The sequence below is a fragment of the Pocillopora verrucosa genome, chromosome 12, assembly GCF_036669915.1.
Source record: "Pocillopora verrucosa isolate sample1 chromosome 12, ASM3666991v2, whole genome shotgun sequence".
NCBI lineage: Eukaryota > Metazoa > Cnidaria > Anthozoa > Scleractinia > Pocilloporidae > Pocillopora > Pocillopora verrucosa.
This window is the reverse complement of record NC_089323.1, coordinates 2,600,090-2,624,448: the sequence shown is the minus strand read 5'-3', so window position 1 is coordinate 2,624,448 and position 24,359 is coordinate 2,600,090. Positions and strand designations below refer to the sequence as shown.

The window sequence follows — 24,359 nt, the reverse complement described above, 5'->3', positions numbered from 1 at the left end:
TCTCACTTGAATTTCAAGATAGGTAAGTGACAGTTTTTTTCAACTATTACGAAATAAAACAACAGCAGACAATATCGATGAAGGTCTAAGAAACTCTAAACTTTATTAGACTTAGCACAACACTCAATTTCTGATCGCTGCTGTCAGTAACAAGCTTTGACGTTTGGCATTTGAAGTTTGACAGTCATCATCTCACGTACAGAGAATGTAAAAGTTCAGTTTAATCCGCTTTTAGCATAAATGAAAATGCAATCTTTTGTAGCCTTCAATTTCCCGTTATCATCAAATGCGCAATAATTTGTTTCTTCGTGCTTCTTGTTCATGCCATGCAAGTTCGTAATCCCATTCATTTAGAATATCTTGTAGGAATTTGCAACAGAAAATACAAAGTCTTTGTCAACTTGAAAGAGTTTCGAAATTTCAGAAACATGTAAATCAAAATACCGTGGAAGCATCATATCAGACGTGAAATTAATTAATTTGTGCGATGGATGCTGACATCCTCTCTTGAGTAATTTAGAAACTTGAAAGAGTTTTGAAATTTCATAAACTTGTAAATCAAAATGCCGTGAAAGTATCATATCAGACGTGAAATTAATTCAAACTGTTTGCTGGCAAAGAAAACTTTGTATCAATGAAGTGGAATTGAGGTTTGAAAAAGATAGGTTTTGACGCTAAACCAAGCTCACCGAACTTCTCGGTTTTCGCATTTTAATGATATACAATATTTGAATATCGAGAGTGAAATATTTCAGTTTTAATCACAAAGTGCTGGGACTTGGCATCCAAACAGAAAGCAGATTTAGAGCGTGCATGTTTATTCTAATACAAAGTAGAGATGCATGAGTTTTCACTGTCTCAAGCTTATTTAGTCAACTTAATTTAGACAACTTAAAAAAACACGCCTGTTCTGGAAGTAAGAGTGAAGAAAGCAATTGTTATTTCTGTCGATGACTAGGTAAGGGAAGTTTGAAGAGTATTGTTCAGAGTGGCCACGTTTATTTCAAAACGGAAGTGGAACAATATTAAGTGTATTGTCCAGATTAAAAGGGAAGTTTCCCTTGCTAAGGTGTGATTGACCTGAGAACATCACGCCATATTTCTCGAAAACAATAAACTCTTCGTTGCCTAGGCATTTAGCATATCAAAGGTTTAAAATTTCCGTGTGGTATGAATAACAAGTCATAACACCTCAACCAGTCCCCAGAGAAATTCGAGTTGCAGTCTTGCAGTTCGTCCACTAATCAAAAAGATAATCAGTTTGTGCGTCTGCCATCATGACACTTCCCGCTCTCACTTGAATTTCAAGATAGGTAAGTTTATCATCAAATGCGCAATAATTTGTTTCTTCGTGCTTCTTGTTCATGCCATGCAAGTTCGTAATCCCATTCATTTAGAATATCTTGTAGGAATTTGCAACAGCAAATATTAAGTCTTTGGCAACTTGAAAGAGTTTTGAAATTTCATAAACATGTAAATCAAAATACCGTGGAAGTATTATATCAGACGTGAAGTTAAATCAAAATGTTTGCTAACAAAGAAAACTTTGTGTCAATGAAGCGGAGTTGACGTTTGGAAAAAATAGGTTTTGACGCTATACCAAGCTTATTGAAGAGAATTTTCTGAAGGACTTTAAGTTCTAAGATGCACATTCATCCTATAGCGTCACAGTCTTCGATTTCTCGGCTTTTGCATTTTAATGAGATACAACATTTGAATCTCGAGAAGGAAATATTTTAGTTTTAATTACAAAGTGCTGGGACTTGGCATTCAAATACATACATACGTTCATATTAACTCCCAACTTGGGCTTTTCGGTTACAGTGTCTAACTACAACTTTTAAAATACATATAAGTTAAAAAGGAGAAGGAATAATAGGTTAATAAGACTTTTTATAACTAGAATCAACTACAAAAGACCTAGGAATATAATTAAAAAATGAAGTTATACTCAACACAAATGTTCACCGCTTAATAGCTTCTGCGCCAAACGACGCCTGAAGATATTTACACTGTCCGCAGCTTTCAAATCATTAGAAAAACAGTTCCAAAGTTTGCATACACAAAGTTTACACTTCTTTTATAAAATAACTAATGAAAGAGGAACGAAAACCGTGTTTACATACGATCATGTAAAATGGTTTTATGGCCAATCAGAGCGTGCGTACTATTTGAATTATTTTATAAAACAGTCGGTTTACTAAAAACGAAAGCATTCATCAACAATATAAGAGACTTTCTGTAAAGAGGGACAAATAGAAAAATAGAAAGCAAATTCAAAGCGTACATCTTTATCCTAATATAAAGTAGAGGTGAGTTTTCACTTTGTCTCAAGATAGTTTAGTCAACTTAATTTAGACAACTCAAAAAACACGTCTGTTCTAGATGTAAGATTGATGAAAAGTAAGTGTCATTTCTGTCAAGACTAAGTCAGGGAACTTTGAAGAGCATTTTGTAGGGTTGTCATGTTCATTTTAAAACGGAAGTTGAACGATACTGAGTGTATTGTCCAGATTAAAAGGGAAATTTCCCTTGCTAAGGTGTGTTTGACCCGTAAACATCAAGCCACATTTCTGGAGAACAATTAACTCTTCATTGCAGAGGCATTTTGCATATTAAGGGTTTAAATTTTCCGGGTGGTATGAATAACAAGTCATAACACCTCAACATGTCTCCGGATAAATTTTGAGTTGCAGTCTTGCAGTTCGTCCAATAATCATTGAGGTAATCACTTTGTGCGTCTGCAATCATGATATTTCTCGCTCTTGTTAGACTTGGCACAACACTTGACGTTTGACAGTCATCACCTTAGGAACAGAGAATGTAAAAGTTTTAAGTCGCTTTTAGCATAAATGAAATTGCAACTTTTGTAGCCCTCAATTTCCTGTTATCATCAAATGCGCAATAATTTGTTTCTTGGTGCCTCTTGTTCATGCCATGCAAGCTCGTAATCCCATTCATTTGAAATTTCATAAACATGTAAAAATCGAAACACCGTGAAAGTATCATATCAGACGTGAAATTAATTCAAACTGTTGATGGCAAAGAAAACTCTGTATCATTAAAGGGGAGCTGAGGTTGGAAAAAAACCAGGTTTTGACGCTAAACTAAGCTCAGTGAAGTGAATTATTTGAAGGACTTTAAGTTCTAAGACGCACATTCATCTTCTGGCGTCAGTCTTCGATTTCTCGGTTTCTGCATTTTAATGAGATGCAACATTTGAACCTCGAGAGGGAAATATTTTAGTTATAACTACAAAGTGCTGGGACTTGCATCTAAACAGAAGCAGATTCAAAGCGTACATCTTTATTCTAATATAAAGAAGGAGGTGAAGTTTCACTTTGTCCAAAGTTAATTTTGGTTCACTTAATTTAGACAACTCAAAAAACACGCCTCTTCTAAGTGTAAGATTGAACGTTGTAATTGTTATTTCTGTCAAGACTGAGTCAGGGAATTTTGAAGAGCATCGCTATGGGTGGCCATGCTGAGTGTATTGTCCAGATTAAAAGGGAAATTTCCCTTGCTAAGGTGTGTTAGATCTGTAAAACAACACGCCTCATTTCTTGAGAACAATTAACTCTTCATTGCAGAGGCATTTTGCATATTAAGGGTTTAAATTTTCCGTGTGGTATGAATAACAAGTCATAACACGTCAACCACTCTCCGGGTAAATTTCGTGTTGCAGTCTTGCTGTTCGTCCACTAATCATTACGATAATCAGTTTGTGCGTCTGCCATCATTGTAATATTTCTCGCTGTTACTTAAATTTTAAGGAAGGTAAGTAACAGCTAGTTTTTTTCAACTATTAACGAAATAAAACAACAACAGGCAATATCGATGAAGGTCTAAGAAACTCCAAAACTTTGTTAGACTTGGCACAACATTCAATTTCTGATCATTGCTGTCGCTAACAAGATTTTACGTTTGGCATTTGACGTTTGACAGTCATCATCTTAGGAACAGAGAATGTAAAAGTTTTAAGCCGCTTTTAGCATGCATGAAAATGCAATCTTTTCCTGTTATCATCAAATACGCAATAATTTGTTTCTTCGTGCTTCTTGTTCATGCCATGCAAGCTCGTAATCCCATTCATTTATGATATCTTGTAGGAAGATACAACAGATATTATTGTCTATGGCAAGTTGAAAGAGTTTTGATATTTCATAAACATGAAAATCAAACTACCATGAAATTATCATATCAGAGGTGAAATTAATTCAAGCTATTTGTTAGGAGAGAAAACTCTGTATCAATAAAGTGGAGTTAGGATTTGAAAAAAACTAGATTTGACGCTATACCAAGCTTATTGGAGTGAATTATTTGAAGGTTTTTAAGTTCTAAAATGCATATTCCTCTTATAGCGTCACAGTCTTTGATTTCTCGGTTTCTGCATTTTGATGATCATGAACTATTATCAACTACACTTTTTGTTGTTCATTATGAGAAAATATGCGCTCATTTGCGTTAAAAGGCGAACTATTGCATGAAGTTACATTCATCAGCGACGAAAAACGATCATTTGCGCGTAAATCAGATTCCATAACGATTTTTTTTATTTTAATCAGCATTCCATAACAATTTTGGGCATTCTTATACGTCAAACGTCATACAAAAGAGAAAAATAAAATACACTTTCATTTCCGCTAACCTTCAAGTTATAAACGCCATCTTTAATGCCAATGGGACAATACACAAACATTCTAAAGCAGGAATCATTCATTAAAACTTTTAACTAACAGCCTCATAAGGTGTATCGTTATTTTCACTTAATATCGAGGCCTCTAAATCCAAATAATCAGACCACCATATCAAACTGCTCTTACTCGAACTACTATACGGCATATTTACTTTAATTTCCTAAGTGTACACAAGTGTGACCTATCAGGTCAAATTCAAATTCGAAGCGTGTGTGGCGGATGACTTACGAGGCCGCATTTAGGACAGTTTTCTGAGCGAAAAAAGGCACGAAGAGGCGTTCGAAGTGCCCTGTGTCTATTTCAATATGTCAACTGAGGCCTTTAGACAGTATTCCGAAAAAGTTACTTTAAGCCGTCAACGGAAATTGAATAATGCTGAGTGTATTGTCCAGATTAAAAGGGAGATTTCCCTTGCTAAGGCGTGTTTGATCTGTAAACATCGCGCCACATTTCTCGAGAACCATGAACTCTCGAGAGCGGCGTTAATTCGAGGGCGGCGTTTAAATCGAGTAAATACGGCAAACACAGACACAACCCACAATTTCTCCAGTCGCTCTGACGAAGGGCTAACGCTCGATGAGTCAGCTTTGAAACTATTGATGGTGGCCAATTTACGTTATCAACTCAGTTAATAAGACTAAAAGACCATATAAAAGTCAAATTGATCATGTAGATAATAAAGAGTTGATCATATGAAAAGTCGAATTGACCACATAAGATGTCGCATGTCGACAGTGGTCATTCAGATAATATACCTGTGGGCAAAGTGCATTAACAACAGGATAAGACGTTTTGTTGAGAAGTGATCAGTCATATTATGCATTTGGTTAAAGTTTGGATTAAAAAAAATTTCTTAGTCTAAGCTGCACTGCTAAGGTGAAATATTTATACATACGGCAATCTTTATGTATTAGGCCTTATTATTACTCCTAGATCCACTGATGTAAAAAGAAAAAAAAGAAGCAGAAGTGTAACATACATATGTACAAATAAATTTGGCTAAGACTTTGAAAATGTTCTTAAACAGATAGTTGTGCATGTTGAGAGTTGCACTTAAGTTAATGAGATTCATTTTAGTCTTGTAATAGGCTTCATAAAACTGTCCCTCACTCCTGATCCACTTTAGCCCAAGCAATTATTATTCTTTGAAATGAGAAGTGATCTGGTAACTAAAAAAAACTAGAAGAAAAAAAATCCAAGCCTTGTGACCTCATCAGTTTTGACTAAAAATAACTGTGTTTATCTAGCGAGCACGAGCCGAGCGTGGGTCGAACAGCATTCCTGGACGACATAAGTGTGAATAGGAGAATCATTAAAGCGCTTGTAATAACAATTGAGTGGTTTTTGCTTTCAATATGCAAGTATCGATTTTCAATTGAAACCCTGTTTTGCCTGACTTTACAGAGTCAGTAAATTTTGTTCAGTTCATTCGCTTCGTGAATGTCTTCTGGCCGCTAGCAAAATGCCACAAAGAAGCCAAATACCACTCGAACAAAATCGTACTTTCACTGCGCAAAAAAGTGGTCAAGGAGGACTCGCTAGGCGCTAAGGTCGATTATTTCTAACTATTTTATTTCTAAATGCAGCTATCAACTAGAAAATGCAAAATAAAAAAGTTCATGTCATAGGTACTTTATGAATGAATTCCTCTTAGATTTAAGAATCCTAAATGAGCAAATAAACAATACATTGTGCAAAATCAAATTTTCGACTGATTTTTTTTTGACGCCTAATCAACGGCCATTTTGAAAAAGTTCCGATCAAGGTCGCGTGAAATGATACGTCACAAGTGTGTAAGGCAGTGGAAAGGGTCATGTTAACACCAGAAAGTAACAACTTCGCCCTCGCTGTCCCGCTGCAACCGAACAGAAAAAGAAAAGATCTTATTTCAATTTGGTATAAGCCACCATTTAGAGACTATGAAATACGAAGTGGGAAATAAACTCTTTCTCTAAAAAGGTTGAATTATCGAAACGCGACGGATCGCGCATCTGTATTCAGAGCCACAGGTAAATTGCAGGCCAAACGCCATGCCAAACAGCGGTAAAAAACTATACAATTTTTTCTGTTGTCCATTGTCGAGTCTGTTACTTAGAGAAGTATTTTTTTGGTCCAAGCCGAAAAGCATTTAACTTAAGATTTTGTCCGGTGTATATCACTGAGACCTCGAGCCCATCGGTTCTGAGGTGAGCGTGACATAAGCACCAAGTGTTGTCACGAATTTCGGGAGGTTTTGGTCTGGTTTCGTGAACGAAACACCTCTTCCACGTTTGGCAATTGTACAAGATGGATTCTTTCTTTATCCTTTTTTTTAACGGAGACTTGTGAGCAGCACAAGAAAGACTTTTTGGTATTATAACTTTTTGTTTATTTTTTCCGACGCGTTTCGTCTCTGGCTGAGACTTCTGCAGGAACGATTACAACTAACATTGAACAGCATATAAAGCGCATTCGTGTCCCTAAGAATGACTTCCAGTGGAAGTGAATGATAACAGAAACATGCTGTAAACCGACGTTACAAGAAACGTCTCGTTATGAGCGCGACCGGAAAACATGATGAAATCAATCTTGTCTGCCAGGTTACTTGTTTCAAAAAAGTACTATTGTCAGCTGAGTGAGCAGTAAATTACTCACGCCCGCTTATCGTAAATAAAACAAGCCGACAGACTGAGAGAGGAAACCATTAAGGCACATGTCATGAGACTGCCCAGCACCCACAGTATAAAACGCAGTGTCTTGTTTAAAAAACGAACCCATTCAGCGATACAATCGCGCGACGGAAGTAACACGCACGAAATGTTTCTCAAGTTACGACCAGGGCTCAGTTGATCGAAGGCCGATTAGCACTAACCCAAGGTTAAATTGTAATCTGGGTTTCTTTATTCCTTTATTCAAAACTATTTTTGGAAAAGTTTTCTTATTTCCTTTTTAGGGCATCAAATAGTCATATTCTAGACAAAAAGAAATTCGACTCAACTTTTTTTTAAAGCTTTCAGATCTGAAATCAGATTTCACACTAAACCTGGGTTATCTTCACCCAGCTTTGAACGACCCGGCCCTGAACTTAAAAAAAAAAATATATATATATATATATTCATGCTCAAGTTATTCAGAACTGTACCACTCTTAGCCGTACTGACATTTATAATATGAACGGAAAACAAAAGGATTTCAAGCGAAGAAAACGAAAACCAGGAAAGCGCTGTCTAGTGATGTTTATAACATCCGTCGCCAGTTTCCAGCTGATGAAAGTGTGCGGCGAAAATGGATTGCATTTGTTCGAACAAAAAGAGAACCTAACTGTTGGACACCAGGTTCGGGTCACATTTGCAGCGACCATTTCTCAGTTAACAACTACGAAGGAAAAAATGCAAAAATAGCTGGATTTAGCTCTAAGCTAGTATCATAATAAAGTTCGGATATAACGCGTGCTGTCATTGGTTAAAAGAGGGTGCTCTATGAGAGTATAGAGTGTGGAACTAAGCTAAAGCTGTCACGCCATCTGCCAAATCGTACTATGTTCGACCTTTTCCGGGACTTCTTGTTGCTTTTTTTCGTTGATTGAAAGTGAAATTTCGGAACAAGCGAGGAAAGATTTGCAAAAATGCCAGGTGCAGTAATTTACGTTACTGTAACGTGAGCAGAGACAAAAATCCTCAAAGATAAAACACAATGGACAGTCCGAGTTTGAAAAGTTTTCACGCTCAGTTAGATTGCAAGTTTAAGTACGGTAATAAAAATCAAACACAGCTAACACTTGTATAGTATATAAAGTTTCGTGTCCAAAAACAAAACAGAAAAAAACAGGAATGATGAAAAATATAACCTGGCATAACTGTTAAAATACATATCATGACGGTTTCAGAGCGACTGCGATCATGCTGAAGTCTAACGCGGCTAGCTCATCATGGCGATCTTCGGTCATCGCAGAAACCTTGAAGAGTTAAAACAACAGATCGAACTAGCAAACAAGTTACAAGAGCAGAGAGACAGGTGATCTGTAATTTCCTCATGAAGAGAACTTCACAGAACTTTGTGGGGACTATAACTCAATTGTCTTAAGGATTAAATAAATATACTGTGCAGTTTTGGTAATTCAAAACTGAAGCGAAGATATAAGATCTATATACGACAGAAAATTATTTAAAATAAGCTTGCAAGACGTTGTACCAGTCACCTGCTATGGTCACGTTACCAAACGATTTGGAGTAAAAATTATTGTTTGTGTGATTTGCTGAGGTCTTCAGTTTACATCGTCACTACTAACTAACAGCCTGGCTTAAGTTATTGGTTCTTTCACTTGGATCTAAGAATATAGGTGATTTGCGTTCTCGAAGATAGCGTATAAAACAGATAGATCTTTTCTTCTTGAGTTTTTCAGGCGAGCACGAGCCGAGCGCAGGTCGAACCAGACACACACGTGCCGTGGAGCGTGAAAAAAAATTGGTTTTACTCTATGGCGTCTTTCGCCTACTTCTGCTTGCTTGAAAGATGAAAAACCAAAAAACAGACTAGACAACTCAAAAAAACACGCCTGTTCTAGATGTAAGATTGAAGACTGTAATTGTTGTTTCTCTCAAGATTAAGTCAGGGAATTTTGAAGAGCATTGTTCAGGGTGGCCATGCTGAGTGTATTTTCCAGATTAAAAGGGAAATTTCCCTTGATAAGATGTGTTTGACCTGTAAACATCACTCCACATTTTAGCATATGCAATGAAGAGTTCACTGTTCTCAAGAAATGTTTTGACTTGGAAAATGTACATGTGGATTTAAAATCTCCGTATGATTTAAATAACAAGTCATAACACATCAACCAGTCTCTGGATAAATTTCGAGTTGCAGTCTTGCAGTTAGTCTAATAATCATTAAGATAATAGTTTGTGCGTCTGCCATCATGATAAAACTCGCCTAACTTGAATTTCAAGGTAGGTGAGCGACAGTTTTTTTCAATTATTAACGAAATAAAACGACAGACAGTATCGATGAAGGTCTAAGAAACTCTAAACTTTGTTAGATGTGGCAAAACACTCATTTTCTGATCACTTCTGTCTTTAACAAGATTTTACGTTTAGTAGTCATCATCTTACGTACAGAGAATGCAAAGCTTTTCCCTTGCTGCAGTAAAATTTCAATTTTAATCTATTCTTTATGTTACTCACCGTAACTGACAAAAACAGTGGTTAATAGACAAAAGACGAGGACCTTCCATATCGTCTCTTGTCTAGCTAAGGCATGCTTCTGTAACAGTGAGATCACGCGGTCATCTTGTCGTGCCTTTTGGCTACAGAAAAATATAAGTTGCCGAGTCCTGTTGAAGGTGAAGATGTATAGCGAATGTAAGTCAAATTTTTTGTCGAATATGAATCATATTATTCAAAATGTTTTGGCGGAAACATCGCACCACGGCGAACTTATGAATTTAAAATGTTTACATCGTTATTCGACTTTGAAACGTGGTGAGGGCTCATTCGTCGCATTATTGGGAAAATGAGAAAACTTGCGATTTAAAAAACGCTCCATAAACTCGCCGATGCGCAATTTCCTTCTTAAAAGCAGAAACTAGAAAGTAGTTTCAAAGAAAATGGAAAAATAGGTCACCTTTCAGGTATTGTCACAAATTAAACAAATGACAAGAATTCTCAGAAATACCAAAACCACATGTCTCTGTCAAGCTGTAGTTCTTGGAAATCGTCTTCTGCATTTGTTATTTTGGGTTACAGCTTTTAAGTTAATAATCCAATTTCTAACTTCGTCGCCCAAGCGAGCACTTTGTTTCCTTATCACGGTAGAAATTGTAATACGGCTTAATAAGGCGAAGTTGAACTCAGTTAAGCTGGTAAACGTCATATCAAATCTTGCATTAAATCTGCAACATAAAACATAACATCGTTCTGTGCAACTTTATTTCTAAATGACGAAATGAAAATTGTGCAAATTAACTACGGTTATAAACGAAGCATTTTCAGTCTAACAGCCTGGCACAAGTTACTGGTTCTTTCACTTTGATCTAAGAATAGTGGTGATTTGCGTTCTCGAAGAGAGCGTGTAAAACGACATATAAAATATGGACTGGACCACTGGACCCTTGGAATATTTTTGGACTATTTTAGAATCATTTTTTGGACCTTTTTTTAGCTTTTTCTTGACCATTTTTCGGACCATTTTATAGGTGGTTAGTACCTAGGAAGGGGTATCAGTACTGAAGAAGGGATGGTAGCCAGACTGTTGTTACTGAGGGAGGGGTAAAGGACGAAGTATCAATATGCAGGGAGGAGTGGGAGGTTGATGTATTAGTAACTGCCACTGATTTATGGAGTGTTTATTGCATCATACATATTATTTTGAGCGGTTTTTCGACTTTCGCGTTTCTTTAATTTTTCGTCATGCGAATGCGAAACTGGCACCTGAACACTGGACTATAATTTTCATTGAAAATATCGCCAATTCCTGTTTTCGATCCTCCACTGTTAAGTCATGCGTGTGCCTGTTAAGTCGACTTGTGCCAGTGCTAAATGATACTCACAGGTTAGCATGAATCATCTTTCAGTTGCCTCACGTTTCCCTTTTTGTGTGTGACAAAAAAAGCGAAGAAAAAGAATGATGTCTTTATAAATGGTTTCACAACACGGGGTTTAATCCAGCTGTCAGTGAAACTCTCCTGACATATCCAAGCTCCAGACAATAAAATTTCTCCGATCAGAATCGGTCACATTTACTGACTTCTACGTTTTGCCGACGGTAAATATCGGCAAGCAACAGTAGCCACTATAGTTCTACTTAGCAGTTTTCGTGGGTTTTTGCGGAAGAAGTGATTGGCAGTGGCCCAAGCAAATTGAAAAACAAACCTAAGGGAATCGCGAGGAATACCTGGTCGCGATTTCCGGTGTCGATGATTAACTCCTTGTTTGCGAAACAGATGAGTAATAACTTTATTTTATTTATTTCAGAATGATAATATACATGATTGAAACACAATATAAATATTAGCTATATACACACATTTCGATCCAATAAATCTATGAAATAGGGCAATAAATATTTTTATTTCATTATTAATTCTTTTTTTTTACTATTCGCTACTATTCGTCCCTATTCGTCACTATTCGTCAGCATTCGCCACTATTCGCCACTATTCGTCACTATTCGTCAATATTCGTCACTATTCGTCACTACTCGTCACCATTCGTCACTATTCGCGATTATTTGCACTATTCGGTCATTATTCGTCACTATTCGCGTCTATTTGCACTATTCGGGTTACATTACAAGTACAGCAGTGTTTTTGCTGAGTTAAGGGTTAAGGAACGGAAATTCCGTGATCTCGTCCGATAAGATGAATGACAAAAGGAAGATACATGAATTTTGTTATTACATAAAGTGTACACAAAAGGAAATGTTAAAGCAACTGATGGTGCACATGTCGACTCAAAAGGCACACGCATAACTCAACAGTGGAGGATTGTAAAGGCGATATTTTCAATAAAAATTAAAGTCCAGTGTTAAAGTGGCAAAAAAATGAAAAAACGCCGCGGCCCAGCGCAAAAATTTTGACATACAAAAAGTCTGTCGAAAAACCGATTAAAATAATTTGTACGATCGAGTAAAAGCTCCATTAACCAGAAGAGTTTACTATTACAACCACCTCCCACCCCTCCCCGCGTAGTAATAGTCCCTTTCTCACACCTCCCTGAGTAACAATACTGCCTCCCAACCCTCCCTCAGTACTGATATACTGCATCCCACCCCTCCCTGAGTGCCGATGCTGTGCTTCATTCCCCCCACCCCGACAAAATGGTCCAAAAAAATGGTTCAATAAATGGTCCAAAAAATTAGTCCAAAAAATCGTCCAATCCATATTTTACCCTAAAAAAAAAGTCGTTCCTACTCTATCAGGTGTTTCTTTCATAGCACTCACCTAACGCTCATTTCTGCTTGCTTGAAAGATGCAAAAAATAAGACGACTCAAAAAACACGTCTGTTTTAGATGTAGGATTGAAGAAAGTAATTGTTATTTATGTCTAAAACTAAGTCAGGGAATTTTGAAGAGCATTGTTCAGGGTGGCCATGTTTATTTCGAAACGGAAATTGAACAATACTAACTGTATTATCCAGATTAAAAGGGAAATTTCCCTTGCCATGAGGTGTTTGACCTGTAAACGTCATTCAACATTTCTGGAGGACAATGAACTCAACATTGCTTGGCCTTTTTGCAAATTAAGGGTTAAAAATTTCCGTGTAGTATGAATAGCAAATCATAACACCTCAACTAGTCTCCGACTAAATTTTGAGTTACAGTCTTGCAGTCCGTCCAATAATCATTAAGATAATCGGTTTGTACGTCTACCATCATAATATTTCTCGCTCTAACTTAAATCTGAAGGTACGTAAGTAACAGTTTTTTCAACTATGAATGGAATGAAACAACAACAGAAAACATCTATTGAGGTCTATGAAACTCCAAACTTTGTTAGACTTTGCACAACACCCGATTTCTGATCACTGCTGTCAGTAACTAGATTTGGCGTTTGGTACTTGACGTTTAGCAGTCATCATCTAACGTACAGAGAATGAAAAAGTTTTAAGCCGCTTTTACGATAAATAAAAATGCAATCTTTTGTACCCTTCAATTTCCTGTTATCATCAAATGCGCAACAATTTGTTTCTTCATGCTTCTTGTTCATGTCACGCAAGTTCGTAATCCCATTCATTAAAGATATATTGTAAAAAGTTACAACAGAAAATATTAAGTCTTTGGCGACTTGAAAGAGTTGTGAAATTTCTTAAGCATGTAAATCAAAATACCATGAAAGTATCATATCAGACGTGAAATTAATTCAAAATGTTTGCTGCCAAATAAAATTCTGCGTATCAATAAAATGGAGTTGAGGTTTACAAAAACAATGTTTTGACGCTATACCAAGCTTATTGCAGTCAAATTTGTGAAGGACTTTAAGTTCTAAGATGCTCATTTATCATATGGCCTCACAGTCTTAGATTTTTCGGTTTCTGCATTTTAATGAGAGACAATATTTAAAACCTCGAGAGGAAAATATTTTGGTTTTAATTACAAAGTGCTAGGCTTTGCCTTCCAAAAGGAAAGCAGATTCAAAGCGTACATCTTTAATCTAATATATATAACGCAGAGATGAAGTTTTTTACTTTGTCTCAAGTTAATTTAGTTGTGTAGCCACTCTCCGTATCCATGCCGTCATGTACAATTGATAGAGCCTGTTCGAATGTGTAATAAAGTATTTATTTAAACGAGAATAACATGACCAAAGAACTTTTTTCCTTTTCCTCTCACATACATCAACCAACAGTTTTCCCAGGATTTTGGTCGAGGATAGCTATCTCCAGAGCTCACGCCGAGTATGACTCTGCAGCCTTTTACGGACGAGCAGCTGAATTATTTCAAGTTTGCCTCTATTGTACTAAATGAGTTCGCCATTGCTTTGCGTCAGACGTTCAAATCCATGTGGGACAATAGTTTTGGACATCGTCCCGGATATCAACTGTGGGATAACTCCACGGTAGTAAGAAATTTGCTTCTCGCTGAAGAAGGTGGAAAAAGCAAAGTTCCTACACACATCTCCTATGAAGAATGGGATTGTACCGCTCTGTTCCAGGCCACCATCTATGCAAGGTCCTTTGCTACGCTAGATAGCAAAGGTCATTACAAGACACTTAGTGAAATGTACGTTAGGCACCATAAAGTACCTCCCGGAAAGTTCCATCCATCTGTTGTGAGTCCAAGTGGAAATACAGCCGAAACCTTCGCTCTTGCGATTGATCAGCTTCGACTTTTACGAAACTCCCTTTGTCACGCAGACAGGTCAGAGATTGACAAACCAACCTTTGACCAATACGTGAAGCTTGCTAAAGAAGCATTCAAAGCTCTTGGAATCATAACAGATCCCATTGATGCCATCGGTGGACTGACAGAGTCTGACTTTCCCACCAAAGAAGTTCGCAAATTGGAAGAAAGTCTTAGACAGGAGACTAGATCATACATCGAGTGTCTCGAAGAACTAAGATCAGGTGTCGAGTGTCTCGAAGAAGTGAAATCAGGTGTCGACAAATTAATAGCACAGGGGAATGCGATAAAAGAAAAAGTTGATGACCTCGCTTCGTTGAAGGGAGAAATAGATGATTTGAAAATTAACATGGATGAAGATCAAACAGGTATAAACTGATTAAAAGCTTTACAGAATTTTTTGATTAACAACAATTTAAGATGTAATATGGCAGTCTTATAACTATTAGTTTGGCAGGGAGGAACTGAAAAGAAATAGCAGCGTTTCTGCTCTTTACTCTAGTAATAATAGTGCAACGGGGCAACTTCCAATTTTCGCAAAAGTGCTTCGTACATGTCTTGAAAATCCTGTCTTCTTCCCTAAGATGAATTTATTCTGTAATCAGAATACCACCTTAAACCATCTGTTATCTTTTATTTTAAAACAATTTGTTTAAGAAGTAAGCCACAGCCATTATATTTACCGGCATCGTGACTTTTGTGGGATGTCGTTAAGATTACAACCTCACGGAAAGAGCAAGAAGCTCATGATTAAAGCTGTGTCCCTAAAACATGATTTCCACATTTTTAATGGTACAGTAAAATGTACTTTTTATTATCATCGTTATTTTTCTCTTCAAACTACCGACATGAGCTCTTTCATGATTGCATCAATTTTTTCCTTTTAAGATTCAAAGCCATTCCTTCCACCATCAAATCTTCCTTCAAGGGTTCCACACTTCACTGGCCGTCAGAGAGAATGTGAAGACATCAGGCGTCACTTAACTTCCAAAAGTACTCGGATCGTGTCCATATGGGGCTCGCCTGGTTTTGGTAAGACTTCTGTGGCAACTGAAGTCGGACATCAACTCCAAACTGGTGGACTTCCCGTATACTTCTTCTCTATGCGACGACTTCTTTCAAAAGCCGGTCTGACTATGCAGCTTCTGAGCTTCTTTAAAAGACACTCCACAAAAGATCAAATGCCTCAGCGGATGTCCCTTGAAGACGAACTTTCCCTCTTTCTAAGCAATATTTCAGGTGAATTTGTGATAATTCTTGACAATGCCGATGACTTGCTCGAAAGTGGAGCACCCAATGTGAAGGACGATTTCATAAACCTTCTGAAAGTCATTCTTTGTCAATTCAAAAACTTAACATTTCTTCTTACCACAAGGCAATCTCTTGAATTTATGGATATGAATTTTCAAGGCCATCAAGCATTAAGAATAAAGCCATTACACGAGTCCTTCTCTGAAACGTTAATCGGCGGATTACTCCCAAAAGCGACCGCGTCTGACTGCTCAAATATTGCAAAACTCTGCGGGTTCGTACCTTTGGCCATAAAACTGTTCTGTTCCTCTATTGCTGTAGATAATGCTCAGCCGACTCAATTTTTAGTTAGCTTCAAGGAATCTATAGAAGATAACCTTTTGGAGCTGTTGGACGATTCAGATTATCAAAGCAATCTGCGATTGAAGTTCCTATTTGAATCCTCTTTTCAGAGACTCTCTCTATCAGACAAAGAAGCCCTGGTATCACTTAGTGTTCTTTCTGGAGATTTTAACCACTCAGTTGCTGCAGCTGTCATGGGTGTAAAAAAAACTCTGGAGGCCAAGAAAATCTTGCATAGGCTTCGTAAAAAAACCTTCCTCGACTCTAGCTCCAAACCTGAGTCATTTTCGATGCATAAGTTGATTCTGTCGTTTGTAAAGGAAAGAGGTCAAGATGAAATGAAAGAAACCATGCTGAACTCCAAAGCACGTTTGTCTGCATTTTACGTCTCTCTTTTCGAGCAGCTAAATCAACAGTTTTTGACAGGACAATCCATGCAAGCATTTATTGATTTCTATGAAGAGAAGCAGAATATTATTGAGAGTCTTAGGGAGAGCTGCTCCGATCCCAAGACATGTGACGTTGCATTTGGTGTCCTGACAAAAGCAGAAATCTTTCTAGATTCCCTTTTCTGGTGCGAAGGGAAAATCATCGACAAAATTTACGATCACGCAACTAAAGAAGCTCAGGCGTTTGGAAAAAGCGTATTCTACAGTCAGTTACTGGTGTCCTTGGCATTCACCGAACTGACTTGGGGGATACATGGAAGATCGATGACGATGCTCTCTAAAGCTGAAGGCCTTTCGCTGCCGGTAGATGATAAAAGAAAAATCCTGTGTTATAAAGGCATCTGTCAACTGGTTTCAGGCAAAATAGACGACGGAGCTCAGAACTTGCAAGAAGCTCTTTGCTTGATGAGTGACAGCCCGGAACAGCGAATTCTCAGCGTAACTGCACTGCAAATTCTTGTTACTTACTTTCTTTTCAATAAAAGAAAGCAACTTCACTAGAGTTGTACACCAAAGCTTTACATGAATGCAGAGCATTAGGAGACACAAGTCTTCTTATTATTCCTCCGGTGAATAACAAAGAATTGAGAATGATCGAGGCAGATATGCCGGAACCAGATGTTATAACCACTCAACCACTTAGATTAGAAACTATTTGCGTTGTTAGCAAAGCAACAGAAATGTTCTCTGATTACGTAACAAAGCAAGCAATAAGCAGATCTGTGCTATGGATGTCAAATCAAACAAAAACACAGATCCTCCCACATTCCATTGGTTCATGGACCTTCCAGCGCAACATCAATTTGACACTTAAAAATGTACTGAATAATCCCGAGGAAGCATCAAAGTTGTGTGACACACAGATCAGTTATCATAAAAAGACCTTAAAACAAAGTGGAAAAGTTAACGCAGGAGATAGAGCTAAACCCAACAAAAAGATTGATTTAAATTTGCATCAAGAAGAATTATATAAAAGCTATCTGGACCAAGGCCACACTCTTCTTCAGATGCAAAACTATCCTAAAGCTATTCAGTCCTTAGAATATGCCCTAAACATCGCAAGAGGACTATTCGGGGAGGAACACCCAGACATAGGTCAGAGTTACTTTTCTATCGGAGTCACACAACATGCTTTAGGCAATTTCTCGTCAGCACTTCAGTCCGAACAGCGTGCTCTTGACATTAGAGTTAAACTCTTCGGGGAAGGACACCGAGACACAGCCAAAAGTTACCTTTCTATCGGAGTAACACAACATGATTTAGGCAATTTCTCGTCAGCACTTCAGTCCAAACAGCGTGCTCTTGACATAAGAGTTAAACTCTTCGGCGAAGAACACCCAGACACAGCCGAAAACTACTTTTCTATCGGAGAAACACAACATGCTTTAGGCAATTTCTCGTCAGCACTTCAGTCCAAACAGTGTGCTCTTGACATAAGAGTTAAACTCTTCGGCGAAGAACACCCAGACACAGCCAAAAGTTACTCTTCTATCGCAGTAACACAACATGTTTTAGGCAATTTCTCGTCAGCACTTCAGTCCGAACAGCGTGCTCTTGACATAAGAGTTAAACTCTTCGGGGAAGAACATCGAGACACAGCCAAAAGTTACTTTTCTATCGGAGTAACACAACATGCTTTAGGCAATTTCTCGTCAGCACTTCAGTCCAAACAGTGTGCTCTTGACATAAGAGTTAAACTCTTCGGCGAAGAACACCCAGACACAGCCAAAAGTTACTCTTCTATCGCAGTAACACAACATGATTTAGGCAATTTCTCGTCAGCACTTCAGTCCGAACAGCGTGCTCTTGACATAAGAGTTAAACTCTTCGGGGAAGAACACCCAGACACAGCCGAAAGTTACTTTTATATCGGAGTAATACAATATGCTTTAGGCAATTTCTCGTCAGCACTTCAGTCTGACCAGCGTGCCCTTGACATAAGAGTTAAACTCTTCGGGGAAGAACATCGAGACACAGCCGAAAGTTACTTTTCTATCGGAGTAACACAACATGCTTTAGGCAATTTCTCGTCAGCACTTCAGTCCAAACAGCGTGCTCGCGACATAAGAGTTAAACTCTTCGGGGAAGAACACTGAGACACAGCCGAAGGTTACTTTTCTATCGGAGTAACACAACATGCTTTAGGAAATTTCTCGTCAGCACTTCAGTCCCATCAGCGTGCTCTTGACATAAGAGTTAAACTCTTTGGGGAAGAACACCGAGACACAGCCGAAAGTTACTTTTCTATCGGAGTAACACAACATGCTTTAGGCAATTTCTCGTCAGCTTTTCAGTCCCATCAGCGCGCTTTTGACATAACAGTTAAACTCTTCAAGGAAGAACACCCTGACACAGCAAAAAGGTACTTTAATCTTGTAGTAACACAACATGCCTTAGGCAATTTCTCGTGAGCACTTCAGTCTCAACAGCGTGCTCTTGACATAAGACTCTCCGGGGAAGAACACTCACATACAGCAGACAGTTACTTTAATCTCGGAGTAACACAACATGCCTTGGGAAACTTTTTATCAGCACTTCAGTCCGATCAGCGTGCTCTTGACGTAAGAGTTAAACTCTTCGGCGAAGAACACCAAGATACAGCTAAGAGTTACTTTTCTATCGGAGTAACACAACATGCTGTAGGCAATATCTCGTCAGCACATCAGTCCAAACAGCGCGCTCTTGACATAAGAGTTAAACTCTTCGGGGAAGAACACCCAGACACAGCAGAGAGTTACACTAATCTCGGAGTAAAACAACATGCCTCAGGAGACATTTTATTAGCACTTAAGTACAGACAGGGTGCTCTTGACATAAGAGTTAAACTCTTCACGGAAGAAAACCCAGACACAGCTGAGAGTTACGCACATCTTGGAGTAACACAACATGACTCAGGAGACTTTTTGCCAGCACTTCAGTCCAAACAACGTGCCCTTGACATAGGAATTAAACTCTTCGGCAAAGAACACCGAGACACAGCTCAGAGTTACTCTTCTATCGGAGTAACACAACATGTTTTAGGGAATACTGGTCAGCACTTCAGTCCAAACAGCGTGCTCTTGACGTAAGAGTTAAACTCTTTGGGGAAGAACACTCAGACACAGCTAAGAGTTACGTTAATCTCGGAGTAACACAACATGCCTCAGGAGACTTTTTATCCGCACGTCACTCCGATCAGCGTTCCCTTAACATAAGAGTTAAACTCTTTGGCAAAGAACACCAAGACACAGCTCAGAGTTACTCTTCTATCGTAGTAACACAACATGCCTTATGCAATTTCTCTTCAGCACTTCAGTCCAAACAGCGTGCTCTTGACATAAGAGTTAAACTCTTCGGAGAAGAACACCCAGACACAGCAGAGAGTTACGCTAATCTCGGAGTAACACAACATGCCTCAGGAGACTTTTTATCAGGACTTCAGTCCGATCAGCGCGCTCTTGACATAAGAGTTTAACTTTTCGGAGAAAAACACCCAGACACAGCTCATAGTTATCTTAATCTCGGAGTAACATAACATACTTTAGGCAATTTTACGGCAGCACTTTAGTCCGATCAGCGTGCTTTTGACATAAGAGTTAAACTCTTCGGGGAAGAACACTCAGACACAGCTCATAGTGACCTTAATTTCGGAGTAACGTAATATGCTTTAGGCAATTTTACGGCAGCTCTTCAGTCCGATCAGCATGCTCTTGACATGAGAGTTAAAAACTTCGGGAAAGCCAGACACAGCTGAGTGTTACTTTTCTCTCGGAGTAACACAACATGCCTCAGGCGATTTTTTGTCAGCACTTTAGTTCAAACAGTGTGCTGTTTACATAAGAGTTAAACTCTTCGGGAAAGAACACCCAGACACAGCCTAAAGTTACTTTAACCTCTTTGTTACAGAACAAGCTTTAGGCAAATCGCTCTGACGAAGGGCCAACGCTCGAAACGTCAGCTTTTTTACTCTCTACGGTGGCCATTTGACGTTTTCAACTCAGTTGTTAACATTAAATTACAATTTAAATTAAGATTACTTTTCACTCAGAGGCCGAAAAATCCCTTTTTGTTGATATTTGAGTAAACTGAATTCAAACATTTAACCTAACGTTTCCACTAAAGAGATTTCTAATATTTTTAAAAGCACCCGAGTTATTTAGAAAAACGTACTTTCAAAAAAAGTTAATAAATCAGGAAGGTGTCGTAATCTTGGACCTTGAATCTGCTGGGGGAATTTTCGCGGCAACCACTCATCTTGGGGCTCGTTTTCCATGTTATTTCCATAGTTTGTTTACGTCGCACACTTAACAAAATTCACAATGCGAAGTTCTTTGCTCACGGAAAAACCTTTACTCATCGAAAAATCAAAAGCGGAAGAAAGTCCATATTTCGAACAAGGAGGTCATCGTCAAACCAAAATTTGCCATACATAATGTTAAAAACAAGATCTCCTTTTATTTATGCAAGTACCAGCCTTGATACAAATCGTAATTTTGAAAGGTGTCTGTCGATCCGTTGTCTTGCTCCTCAGCACATTTTCCTGTTTTTCCATTTTAGCCTTTGGCGACTCTGCCCATTATTACGTCGTCCTCCTCAAAGTTCCACTGAGCGATCGAGTCTGCAATGGGTTTCTTTTCCCGGGAAATCTTGATCCATCGTCATTGACACAGGGAGGTCCCGTTGTCCCATTGGTTTGCGGTTTCAGGAGGCGAGTTAAACTTCTAGCGCAGCGCCAGTTGTTTGCAAACCTTCATTTGCTAAAATCTCGCAATCGTCAGATTTCGCCAAAAATTTCAGGAATATTGACAAACGAAAGTGTGTCGGCAAACTTTGATATTTGAAATATTTGTCTCGTGTTGTCCATTTACGCAACACACCTCGAATATTTTTAGCTACTCCAAGTTTAGATGCTGATATCTAGACAACCAATCAGAATATCAAAAAAGCCGAACACACTCTTGTTGATTGGTGCCTTGTGAACAAGACTGTGCAGCCGTTTTGTTCGTGCTGCACACTATTGTTGATTGGTGCCTTGTGAACAAGACTGTGCAGCCGTTTTGTTCGTGCTGCACACTATTTTTGATTGGTGCCTTGTGAACAAGACTGTGCAGCCGTTTTGTTCGTGCTGCGACATCCGATACCTGATAGATTCAATAGAAGAACCATCGGTCGTTTCATTGTAAACTGCAGTTGGTAAGCTTTCTTCTGATGTACAGTTTGCTAGGATTATGGTGAAACTAGTACTCCAACGATTTTTTTTCCCGAAGGACAACCGCGAAGGTGGTAAGTAACCTTAACAACTCAGTTGATAAAACCAAATTATCTTGCTATACTCTCCCACTGACGCAGCACCACAGTTTCTTTAGAAACTCACTCTCTTTAGTGATAAAACCCAGTTGAAGGACTCCTTCTCTTTTAAGCTGTGTAGAAGAGTAAACCCCGGTCACTCTGGGAAGAAAAGTGACTTGGATTTGCAGAAAAATTAAACGATTTTGGGAAAACTTGAAGGAACCATTTAGTCTTGTTTTTTTTCTTTAACTAAAATAAAAGATTTTTAACTTCACCTCAATGTTTCTTTTCAGAAACTTCATTAAAAAACACTTCTTGTCTTAATCTGAGTTTACTCGAGATAAAAATGTCATTTTTGACGTTTAAGTGAAATGGAAACGAATTAATTGAAGAGGTTCGCGTGGCATCATGGAAGTTTCGGATTACTCATTCGTTTCGCGGGAAAATTAAGTCATTCTAGGTCGGTCAGTCTTATGTTTGACCACTTTCTTTTCTGTATTTGCTGTAATTTTGGTATTCCAACTCCCTGTAAAATATTACAATCATTGATTTTTCTCCCTTAGTACTAGAAGACTGACTGGCTCATCCTGAATAAACTTTTCACATTGAATTTATCGTGTGAGTGTTGTCAGAATGACAACTTTACATTAACTCTAGAATATGAAAAAATAAATAAGTCCCTACCTCTCAGATCCTGTCTCAACCCGTAAAAACTTTTTCTCATTTGAAATTTAAAAAATACACCTTAGGTTGAGGACATGAAAGATGTGAGACTACTTTTTCTTTACAAGCTGCATCAACTGCGTGCCAACGAATATTTCGACGAGGACTGACAAAGACGGTTTCTCGCCTGCGGTGTTCAGGTCAAGATTAGAACAAAGTGCTCCTGTTACTGAATGATTAGTTAATTGCCTTCGTGTTTTGTTTTCTACGGCGAAATCTATGGTAATAATGGGTAGCTGTGTTCGTTTCTGTTTACATAACATGTTATTTCTTATTTCTTTGGTTAATGCTCCAGAGTTTCGTTGCTGTAGAGTAATTTTCGCTTGCGAAATGTCAGCCGAAAAGAATGTTGATCAATCGTGTACGGTGTGGGAACAGGCTACTTAATCAGCATCCTCTTTAGCTGAATTCTTTGGTTATCTTCCCCTGATGTAACTCAGTAGTTATATATGTTCGTAACAGGCGTCTTCGAGGCCGGTACGGAGCATAACGTCGAAGGTGATGATGGCGGTAGGTCATGCGTTCAGGCGCTCTCGCAGTTTTCAGCTATTTCTTTCCCTTATCTTTACTGGGGAAGTTGTTTTCGCTCTCGCGAGACCGCATACGTCTGATAATCATGATTTTACACGGTTTCCTCTTCATGGACCGTCGATTGGATTGTTTGACCGAGCTGTCGCCTACAACCAAACACGATGCGGCCGCCATTACACACCGACTATCAGTCGCAAAGGGTTTTCATCCTCGAGAGTTGCCTACTATCCAAACTCCGTCTCAAGCTTCCAAACATCATTTCTAATGAGAAGTGGTGATATTAATCCAAACCCTGGCCCAGTTAACTCCAGCGCTGCAAACCCGGAGCCACGACAAGATGGATTTAACCTCCGCGGGCTTCACACATTTTATGCAAACGCTCGCAGTATCGTCAACAAACTCGACCTACTTGAGTTGGAAATGTCTCAGAGGAACTACGATTTAATTGTACTAACTGAGACGCATTTGGACCATTCCATTCTCGACTCCGAAATTTTCCCTTCACACTACACTGTCTTCAGGAAAGATCGTACGACCAATGGCCGTCATGGCGGTGGTGTGTTAATTGCAGTTCGAGATTGCATTCCAGCTACTCTTCGCGTAACTCATCAGTGTGAGTCTGAATTGCTTTTCATTGACTTGCTCTTCTCTCACGAGCGGCGGATAACCCTTGGTGTGTTTTATCGGCCCCCTGGAGGAGATACAAAGCCTTTAGAAGACCTCCGGATCTGTATTCAAGAATTGAATTCAACAGCCGAATTAATTCTGCTCGGAGATTTTAACCTGCCGGACATTGACTGGCCATGCAATAGAGCTCTGCATCAATCAGATATTTATGTTCATTTAATTGACATAATCTAGGATAATTTCTCAACGTAATTAGTCAGAGAGCCTACAAGGAATCAGAATATTCTGGACTTAGTTATTTCAACTTCGCCAGATATTGTGGATCGATTACTCGTTGGAGATTGTTTTTCTGATCACAGATCCCTTAGTTTCAGGATCCTCTGCTCGCCTTATGTAGAGCGTAAATCCCAGAAGCTTCTCTATTCGTACAGCAAGACTGACCGGACACATTTGAAGTCTTTATTATCTTATATTCCTTGGAGCTGTGCCTTTTTCGATGATGACATTGATTATAACTGGTCCTGCTGGAAAGACTTGTTGTTTACAGCTATGGATCAATGTATTCCCTTGTGTCAAAGCAAGAGAAAAAGTAACGCACCTTTGATAACAAAGGACCTCATTAACCTGTGCAGGAAAAAGAAATCGCTTTATAGCAAA

At 38.6% G+C, this 24,359-nt stretch overlaps 1 protein-coding gene and 1 pseudogene across 1 annotated transcript in view; both read left to right on the top strand.

Moving 5' to 3' along the window:
* Positions 1-24,359, top strand: part of LOC131783209 (uncharacterized) — a 227,665-nt gene that overhangs the window by 89,847 nt on the left and 113,459 nt on the right. The window lies entirely within an intron of this gene.
* Positions 1,187-21,127, top strand: LOC136277390 (uncharacterized; annotated as a pseudogene).